Source organism: Lissotriton vulgaris, chromosome 11 (assembly GCF_964263255.1).
Source record: "Lissotriton vulgaris chromosome 11, aLisVul1.2, whole genome shotgun sequence".
Lineage (NCBI taxonomy): Eukaryota > Metazoa > Chordata > Amphibia > Caudata > Salamandridae > Lissotriton > Lissotriton vulgaris.
This window is the reverse complement of record NC_141699.1, coordinates 929,450,618-929,467,604: the sequence shown is the minus strand read 5'-3', so window position 1 is coordinate 929,467,604 and position 16,987 is coordinate 929,450,618.

The following is a 16,987-nucleotide window of genomic DNA, read 5'->3' as shown; positions in this document are numbered from 1 at the left end:
AAAAACATAGGTTTCATGAGTGTTGTAGTTAGCTGGACATTTCACTCGTACAAAACCATAGAAATTCCTCCGTTATAGTTAGTTGTTCATTCATGACCTGGTCAGTGACATCACTGATGACATCACTGATGGCATCTCAAATGTGCAGCTAACTATAACACTCATGAATCCTATTATTTTTTCAGTGAAATTAAAAAAAATGCTAATTCCTAACTATAACGCCTCTGAAACGTATGATTTTTTTCAGTGAATATATATATATATATATATATATATATATATATATATATATATATATATATATATACACACATATATATTCATGGTATTGCATTTATCCAATTATTTGTAAACGAAATTTCCACATTACTAAAATAATAATAAAAAATCGGTTTAAACAAAGTTACATAATTAGAAAATATTTTGTATAAACTTTTAAAATGTTAAAATTATTCTGAAAAAATGTAATATTACCAATATTTTATATTTATTTCGTTTGAAAATTATAATTTTCAAGTTATCGTTTTTATCTTTTTAAATAAAAAATGTTTTCAATTATTTTTTAATTCCATAATTGTTAATTTTGGATTTCAATTTTATTTTTTCACAGTATATAGTTTAGGAATGGTAGCAATTTATTTTATGTTTCTATTAATTATTATTTGTAATCATCTTTCATAAGTATCTTGATGTTTAAATATGTATATTTGGATTGTAGTTTTGGATAGTGTGATTTTAGAATAAATATTTTATTTTATAGTTACAAAATTCTGTGGGAGTATGTGGCATTGATTTTGTATGTAAAATGTTTCATTTGTATAAGCCTGTGTGTTGTACATTAAAGTGTCTATGGTAATTTTTAGCTCTTTAGCTTTTAACATCTTCTTCACATAGCCGTAGATTGGAGTGGGAATACTAAATGTTACCCATTTTAGTGTCCAACATCTTCCCGCAGTGTGTTTAAATTAGAGTTGGAATAGTAAAAGTTACTTCTTTAGCGCTCAAAACCTTCCCCAATATGGTTATACTGGAGAGGGAATAGTAAACTTCACCCCTTTTATGTCCAACACCTGCCCCAATATGGTTAGATAGAAAAGTAGTAGTAAATGTTATCCCTATATGGTTAGACTGGAGTGGGAATACTAAGGGGAAAATTATGAGTCTGGTGATCCGAGGACCACCAAACACATGGTGGTGCAGCAGTGGAGGCCCAGCTGCCACTGCACCAGTGGTCCCACCACCCAATTAGGACTTGGGCAGTTGGACCATAATTAGACTGCCTGCTCCGCCAGGGGACAGCCATTCCCTGCTGATGCACCGTTGTCTTTGAAATATGCACTGCACTGCAGTGGGACCACCATGCTGACCATGCTGACCCCTGCCAGACCACAAGATAACTTGTAATCTGGTGTGCGGGCAGCAGCAACTCTTGGCATTGTGGGGCGCGGCATGCCTCCCAACCCCACAATTCCAAAAGACACAATTAGACTTCTGTGCATGCATACTTCGGGGCACATGTTGTGCCCCGTGTGCATCCACGGGGCATGAGAGCCCTGTATGCCCCCTTTGTTTCCTCTGTGCCAGAGTTCTCATGGAGGAAGAACTGCCATGAAAGCCCTGGTGGAGAGGAATCTCATAATATGCTTGGCAGGACCATGGTGGTCACGCCAATCATATGGATGCCTCTGGACTGCTGTACCACTGCCAGGGACCAGCGGTTCCCTGGCAGTGTCAGCAGTTCCAGGGCGGCACGACCACTAGGGTTGCAATGTGGCAGTCATAAGACCGCCACCTCACCATGAGCCTGGCTGTCGATATCCCTAGAATAAATATGATGCGCATCCCAATTTTATTATATGCAGATGATGCCATTTTAATTGCACGCACGGGGAGGTCTCTCCAGAAATTCCTAAATACCTATGCAGATTTTATGAAAAGTCTGGCTCTCCATACAAATGAAACTAGTCATTTGTTTTAATCGCAGGTCAAAAGATGAAAAACCCTCCATCCTTTTTCATTTCTAATCGTAAAGTGGTGCATACAGAGTTATTTTCTTACCTAGGGGTAACCTTTGATTATAGGGCATCTTGGGCGAATATGGTAGAAAATCGTGGGACCATGCTTGAAAAGAGTCCAAATACCATTTGTTGATTCTCAAAAAAGTAGGGACAAGAAACACAGATATTTAAAGATAGGGCTGTGGGGCAAAATCTAGTGCAGTAGCCATGTATGGTGCGGGAGTGTGGGTCCATGTTAATGTAAAGGGGATAAAAACAATAGAGGATTCCTTTTGGAAATCAATGATGAGCCTCCCTATTAGTTGTTCCAACTTCAAATTACATCAAGAGCTAAATAGCCCCTATATAACTGACTTGATAAACATAGCACCCATTCTCCTGTGGCAGTCAGTGTGGCACAGAGATACAGTGCCCCTTACCCAACAAATAATACTGGATTGCTTATCCCTAGACGATGCAGATGATATTCAATGGTTACAGTATGTGTAAAACACTCTACATTCTCTAGATCTAGGGAGCTTATTTGAATTTCCATGAAAATGTGCATCTGTCTAAGAAAACGCTTAAAAGACTCGATTTTTTATCCATTGCTAATGATGCGAGAATAAATGTACACAGTAATTAACCGTCTATCAGAGAATACATTGAGGACCCACTGCAGGTTGAGGGGATATCCTCCTATTTAGAGTTTGTAACAATCCCTCGGCACAGATTTATTCTGTTAAGGTTTTGCATTAATTATATCTCATGCATGTTGGGCCACTCTGCTGGTATTTATTCTACTACTGATCTCCCTTAGTGCCCATGTGATGATTTCTCAGGTCAAACTGATTCGCACATCTTTTTTTGTGTAAATGTTACTGTAATCATCGGAAAAGGTTTTTAATTCCACTTTTGCGTAAGCATAATTTTAGAGAACGTCACCCAGCCTTATATTTTTTACATATGCTGCCTGACCCTTTTACATGTTGTAGTGTTGCCTCCTTTTTATGTATGTCTTTGAAAACCAGAAAATTGCTTATTAGCTGATATGAATTGGATGTTCTGTGTTTTTATCTGTGATGTATATATGAACTTTTATGATTCATTCTGTATTAATCGAGTAAAGTCATTTGATGATGATAATGAAGATGATGAGTCTGGTTGTCTGAGGTCCCCCAGACTTTTAATTAGGCCCTTAGTGTCCAACACCTTCCCCCAAAAAGGTTAGATTGGAGTGGCAATAGTAAATGTCACCACTTTAGTGTCCAAGACCTTCCTCCAATATGGTTAGATGGAGGTGGGAATAGCAAATGTCACCCCTTTAGTGTCCAGCGCATTCAACAAATTGGTTTAGATTGAACTGGGCACAGTAAATGTTACCCCTTTAGTGTTCAACACTTTCCCCAAATATGCTTATTTTGGAGTGGGAATAGTAAATGTTACCCATTTAGTATCCAACAACTTCCCAAATTGGTTTCAATTGGAGTGGGAATAGAAAATGGCACAATATTAGTGTCTAACACTTTTTAAAAATGGATTATGGTGGAGTGTGAATACTTAATTTTATAATTTTAGTCAGAAATTCTTTATTTTAATCGGTACTTCTATGTAGTAGAAATAGTTTGTGCTATTTTGTTAGTATTGTTGATGCTTATAAATAATTAATTAAAAATACTTATTTATATTTTTGTATACACTAATATAAATGATTACATTGAATAATGACATGTAACATATTTTTTTCTTTTATTTGTTTCCAAAGTTTATTCATTCTATAATAAAAATAAACATGTTTATAACGCCGAGTAAATGCTTTTTAAATTTAAATTGTATTTAAAAAAAAAGTAAATTAAATTAAAAAAACCAATGCAAGTTGCATATTTTCTACGTTTATTTTCCATTTTTAACAGTTTTTTTTCCATTTCCTACATTGGTTTCAATACATGTTTTCAACATTATTTTAATATATGTTTTTTCAGCACATATTGAATAATTGTATGTATTCAATACTATTATTTTATTTATACATTTTAGACAATTTTTACATTTGTTACCATTTTTAAATTTCTTTATCTTTCTTCAAAATTTTTCCATAATTTTCCTTCCATTTCTATGGATGTATTGTATTTTTTTAGCGTCATTTAGTGCTCATTTTGCTTTTATTGCTAGCTTCTATTTCATAATCTATTTGTGTTATTTTATCCTATATTTCTGGAACCAGGTTGTGGTAAGGTGCTGCGGTTTGTCGGACCAGGTAAGTCCTTTTTTAAAGGCTTTTAAGGGTTCTTGGATTAGGAGAGTTTAGGGGGATGACTACAAGCTAGTTATAGTGTTGTTTGTGGCTTTATGGTATATTTAGATGTATTAATAGTAGTGTTTTTCACTAGTTAGTAGTTTTGGGTTTTCAACACTATTAAAGTAATGTATCATTATGGGGGGCGCTAGAGGGCGCACAAGCGGAATGGCCGCCTTGAGGTGAGGCTCCCGCAGTTTGGAGCAATCATCCTAAATTAATCCTTAATTACCGGTTCAACTGCTGGACACCACGACACATTTGGATTCCTAAGGCTGTTTCCCAGACTCACTGCAAGTTTCAGACGGATCGCCTGTCCTCAGCTCGAGAAACAAGACTGATCTGTTTCCCCCGGGAGGAGTGCTGAAGCTACAGAGGGCATGCAGGACGGCATCTAGCGGCAGGAGAGCCCGCGGCTTGCCACGAGGCAGGTAGGCCCGGGCGGTTGGCTAAACTTTGTGGAACACTGGCGACCAGCGGCTGCCACTGCGCAGCATATGCGGCCGGAGCATGAGGAAAGTGAGCGCGCTGTAAATGGATCTGCGGAGGGGCGCGACCGCAGTGTGAGCCTTGTACTATAGTGACTTTACCGGGCCAGACTATTCGAAGTAGTGGAGCGTGCAGTGGGATCTGTGCACCTGGCTGCCCCTGGGCTGCAAACCGCCGATGGAGGACGCGCCTGAACTGCAGAAGCGTCGCGACGTACCAAACAGGCCTGTGTGCTAGGATATGTGACAGAGAGCAGCGGGTTGCAGCGAGTGTGGCAGCCCTATCAGCAATATCGGCCGCACATGGTGACAAGCCCCTCCTTTGCCAAGAGTAGTCACTGATGGCTCACTGATAAGAACTCACTATCGAGTGCAGGGAATACATGGTAACTAGCAGTCTGGTTGCTGCCTGGATAGTCACCCCTCAGTGCCTTGTTGACACACCGGATCTCTTATGCTTTCCCTTGGTACCTGTGGCTGCATAGATCGGGATGCTTAGTGCACTTACGCCGGGGAGGTGAGAGGACGGCTGGATGAAGCAGGAATACACAGGCAACCGTTATTTACAAGATTGTTGAAACGTGAGAATTGGGTTACTATATAGAGAAGTTGCTGAAGGCTGCCATTGGAGCCGAGGTCTTTTCAGCGCAATTCATAGTGGTGCATGCTCACAGGTCATTGGGCCCACAGCCGAAGACTGGTCAGCTGCCCAGGCCGATCATTGCGTGCCTGCTGAACTACCGTGACTGCGATGTCGCACTACGGGCTGCACGCACGAAACAGAAATTGACGTATGATGGTGTGATGTTCTCAATCTATCCGGATTTCACTCCACTAGTTCAAGAAGAGCGCCTCAAATTTCTGGAGGTGAAAAAGAAACTACACGCAGCGCTGATAGACTACGCGCTACTATATCCAGCGAAGTTATGGGTAACGCACCAAGGCAAACAGCGGTTTTTCACCAACCCGCAACATGTGGAGGACTACCTGCGGCAGTGAAAACGTGCGCAACATGGAGTAGGTGACCGAGAGGCGGAACAGCATGACCTGCGTCAGGAAGAGGACGATGTTGAATGAAATTGTCGCAGATGTGCTGATGTGGTCATTATTAGTTGTTATTTTTAAGGACAGTCCGTTGGTCAGCGGAGAAATGAGCAGGAGTAAAGCGACTGGGAGAACTGCCTATCCTACAGGACGTAAAGAGCTGTGGTGTTCCAGTGGTAACGTATTCCAGGCCCCACCGCCCCTCTCCTGAGTAGAGCCCAGAGGGCGCACAGTTTCCAGGGCTTGAGAGGGTCGGTGGCCGTGTGACTGTCTGAACAATCCCCCTACGGGTGATCCCCATGTTGAACTATATCTTGGGAGTTGTGCTGTGGTGTTTGTTGAGTGGGATGGGTGGTGGGTGGGAGACTCCTCTTGCATGTTGGGATTGCTTCAGTGGGTGGGGGGATCGGCGGGGAGGGTGAACTAGGGGGATGGGGCCTTCTTCTTGACAGTAGGAGGGATGGGATAGGGGGAGAATGACTGGCATGATTGGGATGCCTCAGTGGGAGGAGGGTAGGATGCGAGGGGAGTGTTGGGGCAGGGACGGGGGTGGGCAGGGGGTTACGAGGGACTCAATTTGGGGCTTCAGTGGACGAGAGGTGGAGGAGGAAAAGTTTCCAGTTACTGTGTTGATGGAGGCAACTCGAGCAGAAATATCGGAGATTGTGAACTTGTGGGACAATGCAGACTTGATATGGACACTATGGTGGTATGTCAGATGTGTTTTGATTATTCCTGATGGGTGATTCACATACAGATAGATGTACTGTACTATCATGGAATGTACGTGGCCTTAAAGACGCTCGCAAATGCAGACAAATGTTAGCCTACTTCGATAGACATAAGGTAAATGTTGTGATGTTGCAGGAAACACATATCCCCCCACACACCAATCCTTCCTTTGCTGGCAGATGGGCGGGGGTCAGGGTGTTCTCTAATTACTCATCCTATTCTAGGGGCACGGCTATTATGATACATCGAATGGCTCCCTTCACACTCTTGGGTCAGCTGATAGACAAAGATGGTAGATATGTGATACTGTGGGGGAGGTTGGGAAGGGACACTGTTACCATTGCTAATTGTTATGCTCCGAATGTAGACACCCCAGCTTTTTTTACATTATTATGGGGACTAATATGGGACATAGGTTCCCGACATATCATTTGGGGGGGACTTTAATGTGGCTGTGACACCTAGATTAGACAGGGCAGATGGACAGGCCCAATAACATCCCAGAACGAGAGAGACACTGCAAGGCATAGTAGAGGAGGGTGGACTAATAGACGGCTGGCGACATTTACACCCCACACTTCAGGAGGGACCACATTTCACCACTTACACCGGAACGTGGGCGAGAATTGACTACTGTTTCTTATCCAGAGATTTGGCCCCTAATATCACTGATGCCAGACATTTAGCCAGGAATCAGTCTGATCATTGCCCGGTACTGCTTACACTGATTATGCTGGGATATGACTGTCCTCGGCGTCCCTGATGGCTACAACCGACTGCCCTGTTAGATACTGTCTTTTGCGAGGAACTGAGGGAAGACATAGAGGAATTTTTTCCCCACAATAAAGACACTGTGGACAGCGTGGAGACTGTATGGGAGACCTTCAAGGTCACAATTCGAGGGTGGTGTATTGCCAAAAGCTTTGGGGTATAACGAGACATCCAGCGCACGCTACGGAGAGTAGAAGGGGAACTGAAAGGCCTGTAGAGACAGATGCTTAGGGAAGATGCAGGACAATTGCACCAACAATTTAGAGCCGAACTATCGGAGTATGAAGAGGAGGCGCAGCGGGAAATGACTTTTAGGGGCAAATATTGGAAAGCTCGCAGATATGGGGAGGGAGAGAGGCCGGGAAGGGCACTATCAATGGCGGTACGGAGTGCACGAGGTAGGAACACCATCTTAGAACTCGAGGACGCAGAAGGGGAGGTCTGTGGGGATAATGATAGTATCTTAACAGTTCTACAAACACATTACACACACTTATATACTACCCAATCCACAGGGGACATTGATTGTGAAGATTTTTTGGGGGACTTGGCCTTATGCTGGCTGAGCGACACACATAGAACATTCCTTAGTGCCCCATTTGAAGTGGATGAGATCCCCGACGCCATAATGTCTCTTAGTAACGGGAAGGCTCCCGGCTTCGACGGGATTCCAGCAGAGTTCTACAAATGCTATATAGATATCATGGCCCCAGTGTTAAAAGAAGTGTTTGAAGATTCTTTGGAGATGGGGATACTCCCCCGGTCTATGAGAGAGGTAGTCATCACGTCCCTCCTGAAACCAGGTAAAATTGCTACGCAATGTGACTCCTACCGACCTTTGTCGCTACTTAATTGTGATGCTAAGATCTTGGCAAAAGTCTTGGCTACGAGACTGTCCCTCCTAATGACCAGAATTATACTCCCCGACCAGTCAGGCTTCGTCCTGACGAGGGCAACCTCCCATAATCTGAGAACGATTTTTTCACTCATACAAACGGTAGCCCCGGAACTTCCCCTAGCCGTAATATTCTTAGTCGCATCTAATGTGTTTGATTCCGTGGAATGGCGCTATTTGTTTACCGTCCTGTGGAAAATGGGCTTTCCCCCACTCTTCGTGGAAAGGGTACAATTATTGTACACTGAGCCCACTGCCAAATTACTGGCGAATTGGTAGTCTCTCGGAGTCCTTCAAGATAACTAGGGTCACCCGGCAGGGTTGCCCGCTGTCTCTCCCGTTGTTCACCATTGCGATAGAACCATTGGCGTGTCCCCAACGGCAGCTGCATTGGGACAGTTCCTTCTGCTGCTTTCAGAGACAGCTTTCCATCTCACTATATGCTGACGATGTCACACTCTATGTCAAGGACCCAAAAAATACCCTGAATGCCCTACTAAGGGAGTTCGTAATCTTTGGTGGGATTTCTGGTGTGACAATCAATTGTGGGAAATCGCAGTTCTTTCCGTTAACTGCTGCTGTGACTGAATTCCCATTGGATTTCCCCCTGAAATGGTGTCACTCTGACCTGCGTTACTTAGGTATCCAAATATCCAGGGCTAAGGATGAGACGTTACGACTTAATTATGGTATGGCCATAACCAAACTTACAGACTCAGTCACGAGGTGGGTTGGTCTTCCCTTATCAATGACAGGCAGAGTCTCTCTTATTAAAATTGTTGTACTGCCCCGTTTTTTACATTACTTTCTTAATATCCCCTATCATCCAGGTTCTTTCTTTTTTAAGACTTTGAAATCTGAACTTATTAGACTAGTATGGGGGGCGACAAGCGCAACTCAAATGGGCTGTTATGGCACAACCTTATAGTATGGGGGGCTTTGATATACCGGACTTTGAGGCGTACTACATGAGTGCTCAAGCACACTATCTGTATCATGGGTTAAATCTAAGGGGCCTCATTTATGAGCCCTTGCGTCACTTTTACGCCGCTGGTGCGTCACTTTTTGTGACGCACCAGCAGAGTAAAAAATGTGCCTTGTTGCAGCATATTTACAAAGTAACGCATTTAGATAGATGAGTCACTTTGTAATTCCCCGCGCCACATTATACCTGCGCCAGGTATAATGTTTGCAAGGGAGGCGTTTTGACGCAAGAAAGAGTCATAGAAGTGACGCAGTGAAATCTATAAGATTTCACTGCGCCATTTCTTGGATGCTAATGCGTCAAAATCTTACACCTGCCTCATGGCAGGCCTAAGACTTACGCAGGCACTAACAACATGGGACTTTCCCATGTGAAAGTACAAATTCCTGGAGTTGTGTTACTTTTGTGACACACTCCAGCAATGCGCAGCGATGCGTCACTTTTCATAAATGAGGCCCACTAGATATATGCCGCAGGTGGCGGTTGAGGATTGGATTGCTCATCCCATACCTCTGAGTGGCATTGTCTTTGGTCCTGCTAGTGTATTGGACACCCCGCCGACCACTGTGACATGTACAATTGATGCATGACAGAGAATAGTGAAGCGGCTGCAAGAGCCATTACTTTATGCATCCTGAATGCCTCTTACATATCATCCCCGAGTGGCATTACTGCAAGAGGTTGGATTTCAGAAACTGAGGCATCGGCTCAATATAGTCACGTGGGGGTACCTGTTTCTTGGAGGTGAATTCCGCTCACGGGAACAGTTCTTTGGCGAACAACCCCCCCAGCCCATTGGAGGTCTTTTATTATATTCGATTGAGAGAAAGTATGAAGGCTCTACTCCCAGAATACCCAAAGGAACTGCCTTGCACTGCTCCTCTGAATGTGGTTCTACATAGCATCGTAGCCATACTCCGGCAGTGGTAGGCACAGCTAGGGCACACTGGAATACTGACCTCGACAGGAAGGCGACTGATGAGCAATGGGAGTACTGTTGTAACCTCACAGAGAATGTAACGTCTAGCTGTCGTTTCAAAATCATTCACTATAAGTTCCTACATAGACTTTATAATACCCCTGCCCGTAAATACAGGTTCAATCTAGCCGACTCGGATTGCTGCGAGCGCTGTGGGCAGTCCGGAGCCGGCTTCTTACACCTGGCTTGGGAATGTCCACAAGTAAGGCAGTACTGGGAACGGGTCCATGAGGCACTGGAACCGATGGTTGATACTACTATTGATAAGGACCCTCTTATATTCTTATTGGGGTACACTGCACAAATTCCAAGGGGCAGCAGGAAATTCATGGATGTGGCATTACTCCTGGCCAAAAGGCAGCTCGCGTGCAGGTGGGGGAGAGGACGCGCCCCTAAATTCAAGGAATGGGTACAAGATATGGTATACTGTTGAGGTAATATGAATTTTCATGGTCAGTTGTGTCCCCTATCGTAGACCCCACCGGCTCCATGTACGTGCTTTAAGTACATGTATGTTCCCTCCACTTCCAGCTATGAAGACGCAAATACATTTGCGTCCAACGTTAACATGTCCTCTTTCAGATCCACCATGAATGGGTCAGATATTCCGTTCCTAAGTGTGCCTTGCCAACGTCTTTATATGGTGCACTTTCCATGTTTTACTCGCTCTGGCGAGTTAGGCCCTGATTTCTGCCATCGAGCTTTTTCCTGCCTTCTGTCTCTGGATGCTACAGCCTGGACCTGCATCTGTATCCATGACCTTTGTCTTACTCCCTGCGCGGCTAGCGGTGCCTGGCTCGGCCTGCTTGCCTGCCAAGACTGTATTCAGCCTTCAAGTTATCTGCTCCGCTCCTCGAAAATACATTCCTGTCTAGTAGTTTAGGAAAACATCCTTCCCAGCTGCAGAGCAAAGGGCCCGGCCTCACTGTCTCCATGCAAGTAATTCATAGCTCCTGTTACCATGGTAGGCCCATGGCCCCTCACATCTCATGTAGATACGTAGTTGCATATGCACGCACTAGCAGTCAGTATAGAATAGCCTCTGCCCGAGAGACCTTTCCTTCTAGATAATACAGTTCCTCAAACACAAGATATTAGATATGATTTGGGATTAGGTTGTTCTGACACCCCAGACTTCTGTCTCCTCATGTAGGGCTAAATGTCAAGTCCCCTTCACCCTCCAGTTCCACGTCAATTACACGTCATGCTGCTGCGCGCGCATCTCTGCCACATATTTCTGCTGACACTGCAGGATTCTTCTATGGATCCACCCACCTGTGATATGTTTCATGTGATGTTGTCTAACACACACCTCCGTGTACGCCCTTATGCATGCCTTCTGTTACGTACATGTATTCTTATCTCGTTTCTCTCAGCTGTTACGCCTTCTGCATCTGTCTCTACTGTAATGCATTTGACTATATATATGATATCCTGTCAATAAAGTGTTGCCCATCCCTTCCTGAACCTTCGTGGTGATGGAACATGATTGCCTGGTTCGAACCAAATCCTTTTTAAGGAATAAAACCCCTTTTAAAACCTCGAATACCACGGATTCTGTCTCTTATTTTTAACTGAGTTATTCTTATTGAACTTTACCGCATAAATTAAGTATAGGTAATTTAAATTTACCACATAATTGGCGCCCGAATAGGGACCCCTCCCCCACCTTACGCGCCGGCGGTGCGTTGCAGGCCCGGTCCCCTGCCACAGCCGGACGGACAACTACGCGTACCTGCAGGATTTCCTGTATCTCCCTCAGGCCAACGGAGGTGACTGAGGCTGCGATCAACAGCCAGACGAGGCGGTGAGGAGTGCGGAGTATCCCGACCAGAGCCTAGCTGAGAGAGCAAAGTCCGAGGTATTCGGAGGCCCACCAGTTCCGAAGTCCCGAAGTATCTACGTCACAAGTCGAGTCGAGTCCAGTCCGGTCCAGTCCAGTGTCGAGTTTCCGAGGCCTTCCATTCCGTGCTTCCCGGTGAGTACCGTTGCTGGGGACGCATCTAGACGAGCGCATTAATTTGTGCCGGTCAAGACGGGTTTGGGTACACAGACCCGGTCTGCACTGTTTTAGCTGTGTATCTGTACTGTTTAGCAGTATATCGAGTATGCAGGTAGTTAGTTTTATTCTGGTTATTGTTGTTCGTTTTAAAAATGTTTAAATGTTTTTTTTTATGTCGTGGTATGAGTGATTGTTCGATCTACATTATTGTGTATATTGTATTAATTGTGTCCAAGTCCAAGTAAGTATCAAGTAGTAGGTCCAAGATGCCTTTATTTTCCAAACTGAGACAGATAAAAACTAGAAAAGGGATACTCGAGGAGGCTGTTCCCATTCCACCCAGGGACACTCCAGGGTACTTTATGTACCACAAACACGGCCTAGATGCTGTATTATATCTCGATTTGTGGGTGGATTACACCAAAGATTTAGCAGAGAATCAGAGATGGCCCGCTGCTGGGACATGGGATGCCGATTGCATCATGAGAGTAGAAGAAGCATTATGGAAAAAGAAAGCAAGACAGTCACAGAAAGATGCCATTGAATTATGGCGTAAAGAATCACACAGACGGACAGAGAAAGCACTCAGAAAAGCAGAGAAAGGTAGAGAGGATTCAGACAAAGCCCGAGAAAACGTATTAGTTGAGGAGGGGATACGAGTAAAAGCAGAACAAGTAGACCGACAACGAAACACTCTTATGAATGGTATGTATCCTCTTCTGGCCGAGGGTTTACCTAAGGCCACCCCGGAAGTACCAAAAGATTTGCCACCTCCATTGCTCCCGACTAAAGTACACCACAAGACCGCAAAGGACATTTTTCTTTCTTCCTATTTAGACGATGTAGCCCCCGAATATGTTAATATTCCGCCGCCACGCACACCACCTGCTGACGGCACTCCACCCCGAGATAATCTACCCCCACCTCTGCAACAACATACTCCTCCTCCCGTTCCACATCCTCCGCCTGTTCCTCCATCCCTTCCCGCACCTATTCTCCCTACCATTCACCCAACAAATCCTTTTGGACCTGGCACCTCAGGAGGTGCGACAGGAGGTTTTCAAACACCGCCACAAACACATCGATTGACTTATAGGGATTTAGCCCAGCAACGTACACCTCAAACAGCGAGTTACGACATACTTAAAGAGCCTCTTACAGACTGTAGATATGATCCAGTACCCGGTAAAGACGACAGAATGATGCTATCATCAGTACGTCTACGACGAGTTGCAAACTATTTAATGTTACTACCAGGAATGATTGATCATCTAGACAGAATATATCACTTTGTCCAAACAGGGCAAGGCCCTGAAAGTATTGGCGAGGCCATGGCATACCAGAAAGTTGACACTCAAAAAATGATATTACGTTTCTTCATAAACTGCTTGATAAGAAACCAAGATAGGCCTGGTGTAGACCAGGAAGAAATGAAAGCACTTAACAAATGGGGTCAGAATATAGCAGACGGAAAACATGATAAACAGAGTAGTATAGAAAATATGTACCGAAGGATCCGAAAAGCAGTAGAACAAATACATGAAAGAAGACAGCCTGAAAGAGAAGTAGATACAGATAAGAATGAATCCTCGGAGGAGGAGGAACAACCAGAAACGACAACAGGAACATTACAATTACCAGCTAGAGAAATGATAGCATATGTAGGTAAGGGAAGATCCTTTAATAATTCAATGCGTCCGGTACGTCCAGAAAGTAAGAGACTTTTTCAAGCTGCCATGTCAAACCCGAAGACGCCAGAACACCTATTTCAGGCTACCGATAAAATACTTCAAGAACGAATGGGGTACCATGTACTCAATTCTATGGATGAACAAGAATTAGCCAGGTCAGCAGTACAATGGGCTGACAGTTCTGATAAATATAGGGATGACGCGTTAGCACAAACGTTTTTGAATCTCTCTCCAGATGAACAGCGTCTAGCTGGTATGTACATGATACAACACCTCCTTATATTATATAAAGGCCAACATTCTGATCCAGGTCCCCTACCTGATATATTAATAGAACTACTCATGAATAGATGGAGAGGTCTAGGTACCGATTTAATTAAAATAATTCTAGAACATCGGCACAGATATAGTGCCTTCTTGTGTCCACAGTTTGATCCAGCTCCAACCGTTGAAAGAAACATGTATTACATAGACAGACAGAATCCCTTGCGAGAAGTGTACCCAGTCAGGAATGATGACAATACTCTTAGACGCGTGTTTGTGTACACGCCCATAATAAAAATAGAACTATTAGAAATGAAGAAATTAGTGCCCAGCTATGACAAAGATCCAGCAGGTTTTCACCGTGAAATAAAAGACATGTTACTCATGGGTGATTACACCTATCCCGACATCATGAAAATATTAAAAGTATTATTGCCTGCCGGTATTTACGAGAAACTCAAAGAAAAAGAATGGGAGGTGGGAGAGCAAAAGATTGTTTGGGCTGAATTAGAAAACGAAGAAAACACTCGAACTCCAGGCCTAGGGCTTGGGGACAAAACTAAAGCATTACCAGGATTGTTAGTACAAGTATTGCCACGATTATTAGCAACGAAAAAGGAAGACTGGGGTGCAATCTCAGCCTGCAAACAGAAACCCGATGAAGACACTAGTGATTTTTATTCCCGATTTGAGAAATGTTTTGGTATTAATAGTGGCCTGAAAGCAAGTAGCGAGTCATATCCACATCTTTTTGTAACAAAATTAGTCGAGAATTCCCTGCCCCAGGTTAAGAACAGAGTACTGAAAGTTGAGAGCACATGGCAAGCTAATACCCCTTCACAAATGTTACAGATGTTACAGTATCACCAGAACAGAATTAGAGAAGAACATGAGCACGAACAAAGACGTATGAAAGACACGAAAATGAAAATGCTAGTTGCTCAATCAGTTGCAGGTGACGGTCAGAAAAAGGGTATGACCCAGTCCAATAATTCAGCGGCTCCTGTTAAAGGGATATGCAACTATTGTAAACAGCCAGGTCACTATATAAACGATTGTGCAGTTTTGAAACATAACATAGCTACAGGTAAAACTAAAGAAAGACCGCGTCCTCCTAGACAGGACCAGGTCCAACAACAAGTACCACAGAATATCCAGCCTATGCAAACTTCACAACAGGCAGTACAGACCGTAGCAGTTCCACAGCCACAACCCATTGCCGCAACACAACATGCAACGCAACAGATGTACCAGTATGCACAAAATGACTATCCCGATTATCAGCGATACACATGAAACAGCCTAGAGAGGGAAGTTGGCTTGCCTCTTATTGAGGTTCCTGTAGATCAAGAAGGTCCTTATGTACATAGTCAAGTATTAGGGAAAGACAGAAAGTTTTTAATTGATACAGGGGCAAGCAGGACAACTATAAGTCACGATGAGGTTCCAGGGGCACCCCTCTCAGGCTCACAGAATGTTTCCCTTGGATTTTCAGGAAAGCCTATTATTAATGAAGTATCGCAACCACTTCCCCTTGCAGTTGGTCCATTGACACGTACTACAGATTTATTACTAACGAAATCATGTCCGGAAAACTTGTTAGGTATAAAGACACTGAAAGCTCTAGGAGCTGTCATTTGCTGTTCTCCGGAAGGAGTAAGACTGTTTTTACGTGACTTCAAAGGTCACTATGTGTTGAGAGATATTGATCCCAGATTACAGAATGTTCCTGCACATTTATGGGCACAAGGCCCCACTGATGTAGGTTACATGCACATTACACCATATCGAGTCACACTCAGGCCAGGAGTAGTCTTACCACGAATCCGACAATACAAGTTACCTCCAGATGCTGTAGCGGCTTTACTGAAAATCATTGACGAGCTCATTGCACAAGGAGTAGTTGTAGAAACCGACTCGAATCTATGTAACTCCCCCATCATTCCAATTCTTAAACGTACTGATCCAAATGCACCTCCAGTCTATCGATTAGTTATCAATCTGCGCGAATTAAATAAATGCATTGTACCACAATATCCTGTGGTTCCAGACATCTCGTCTTTATTGACTGCCATTGATTCCGAAGCGACGTTCTTTACTGTAATTGATCTGAAGAACGCCTTCTTTAGTGTCCCAATTGATCCGGAAAGCCAATACCTTTTCGGATTCTGTTTAAATGGACAAAGCTTCAAATTTGCACGCGCACCTCAAGGATTCACAGAAAGCCCCAGCATCTATAGCCAAACACTGAAAAGACAACTTGACAGTATTCACATGCCTGACAACACTGCCCTGCTTCAGTATGTCGATGATCTATTGATCACCGCCCGTATCGAACCTGAATGTGAGCAAGCGTCACTGACGGTTTTGCATTTCCTGGCTGACAAGGGACACAAGGTGTCCCCTTCGAAGCTGCAATTCTGTGTTCAGCAAGTTGTTTACCTTGGGCACTTGCTGTCCAAAGGGGGGAGACAGCTAACACCTGATCGCGTCCAGTTAATTGTAAACATGTCACAGCCCAGGACACAAAAGGAGGTACGAGCCTTTATAGGCCTCACTTCTTACTGCAGACAATGGATTCCCCAGTACGCATTTCTAGCAAAGCCACTTATACAGTTGACAACCCAGGAGGCAGCGTCTTCGACTGCCCTCCCTTGGACTCAGGAACATACACAAGCTTTTGACGACTTAAAGAAAGCCTTATGTCAAGCACCAGTTTTAGCGACACCATGTTACAGCAAGCCTTTTACACTTTTTGTCACAGAACGCGAAGGTACTGCATTGTCAGTGCTGACCCAAGAACAAGCAGGATCACACAAACCGTGTGCTTATTTTTCTAGTAC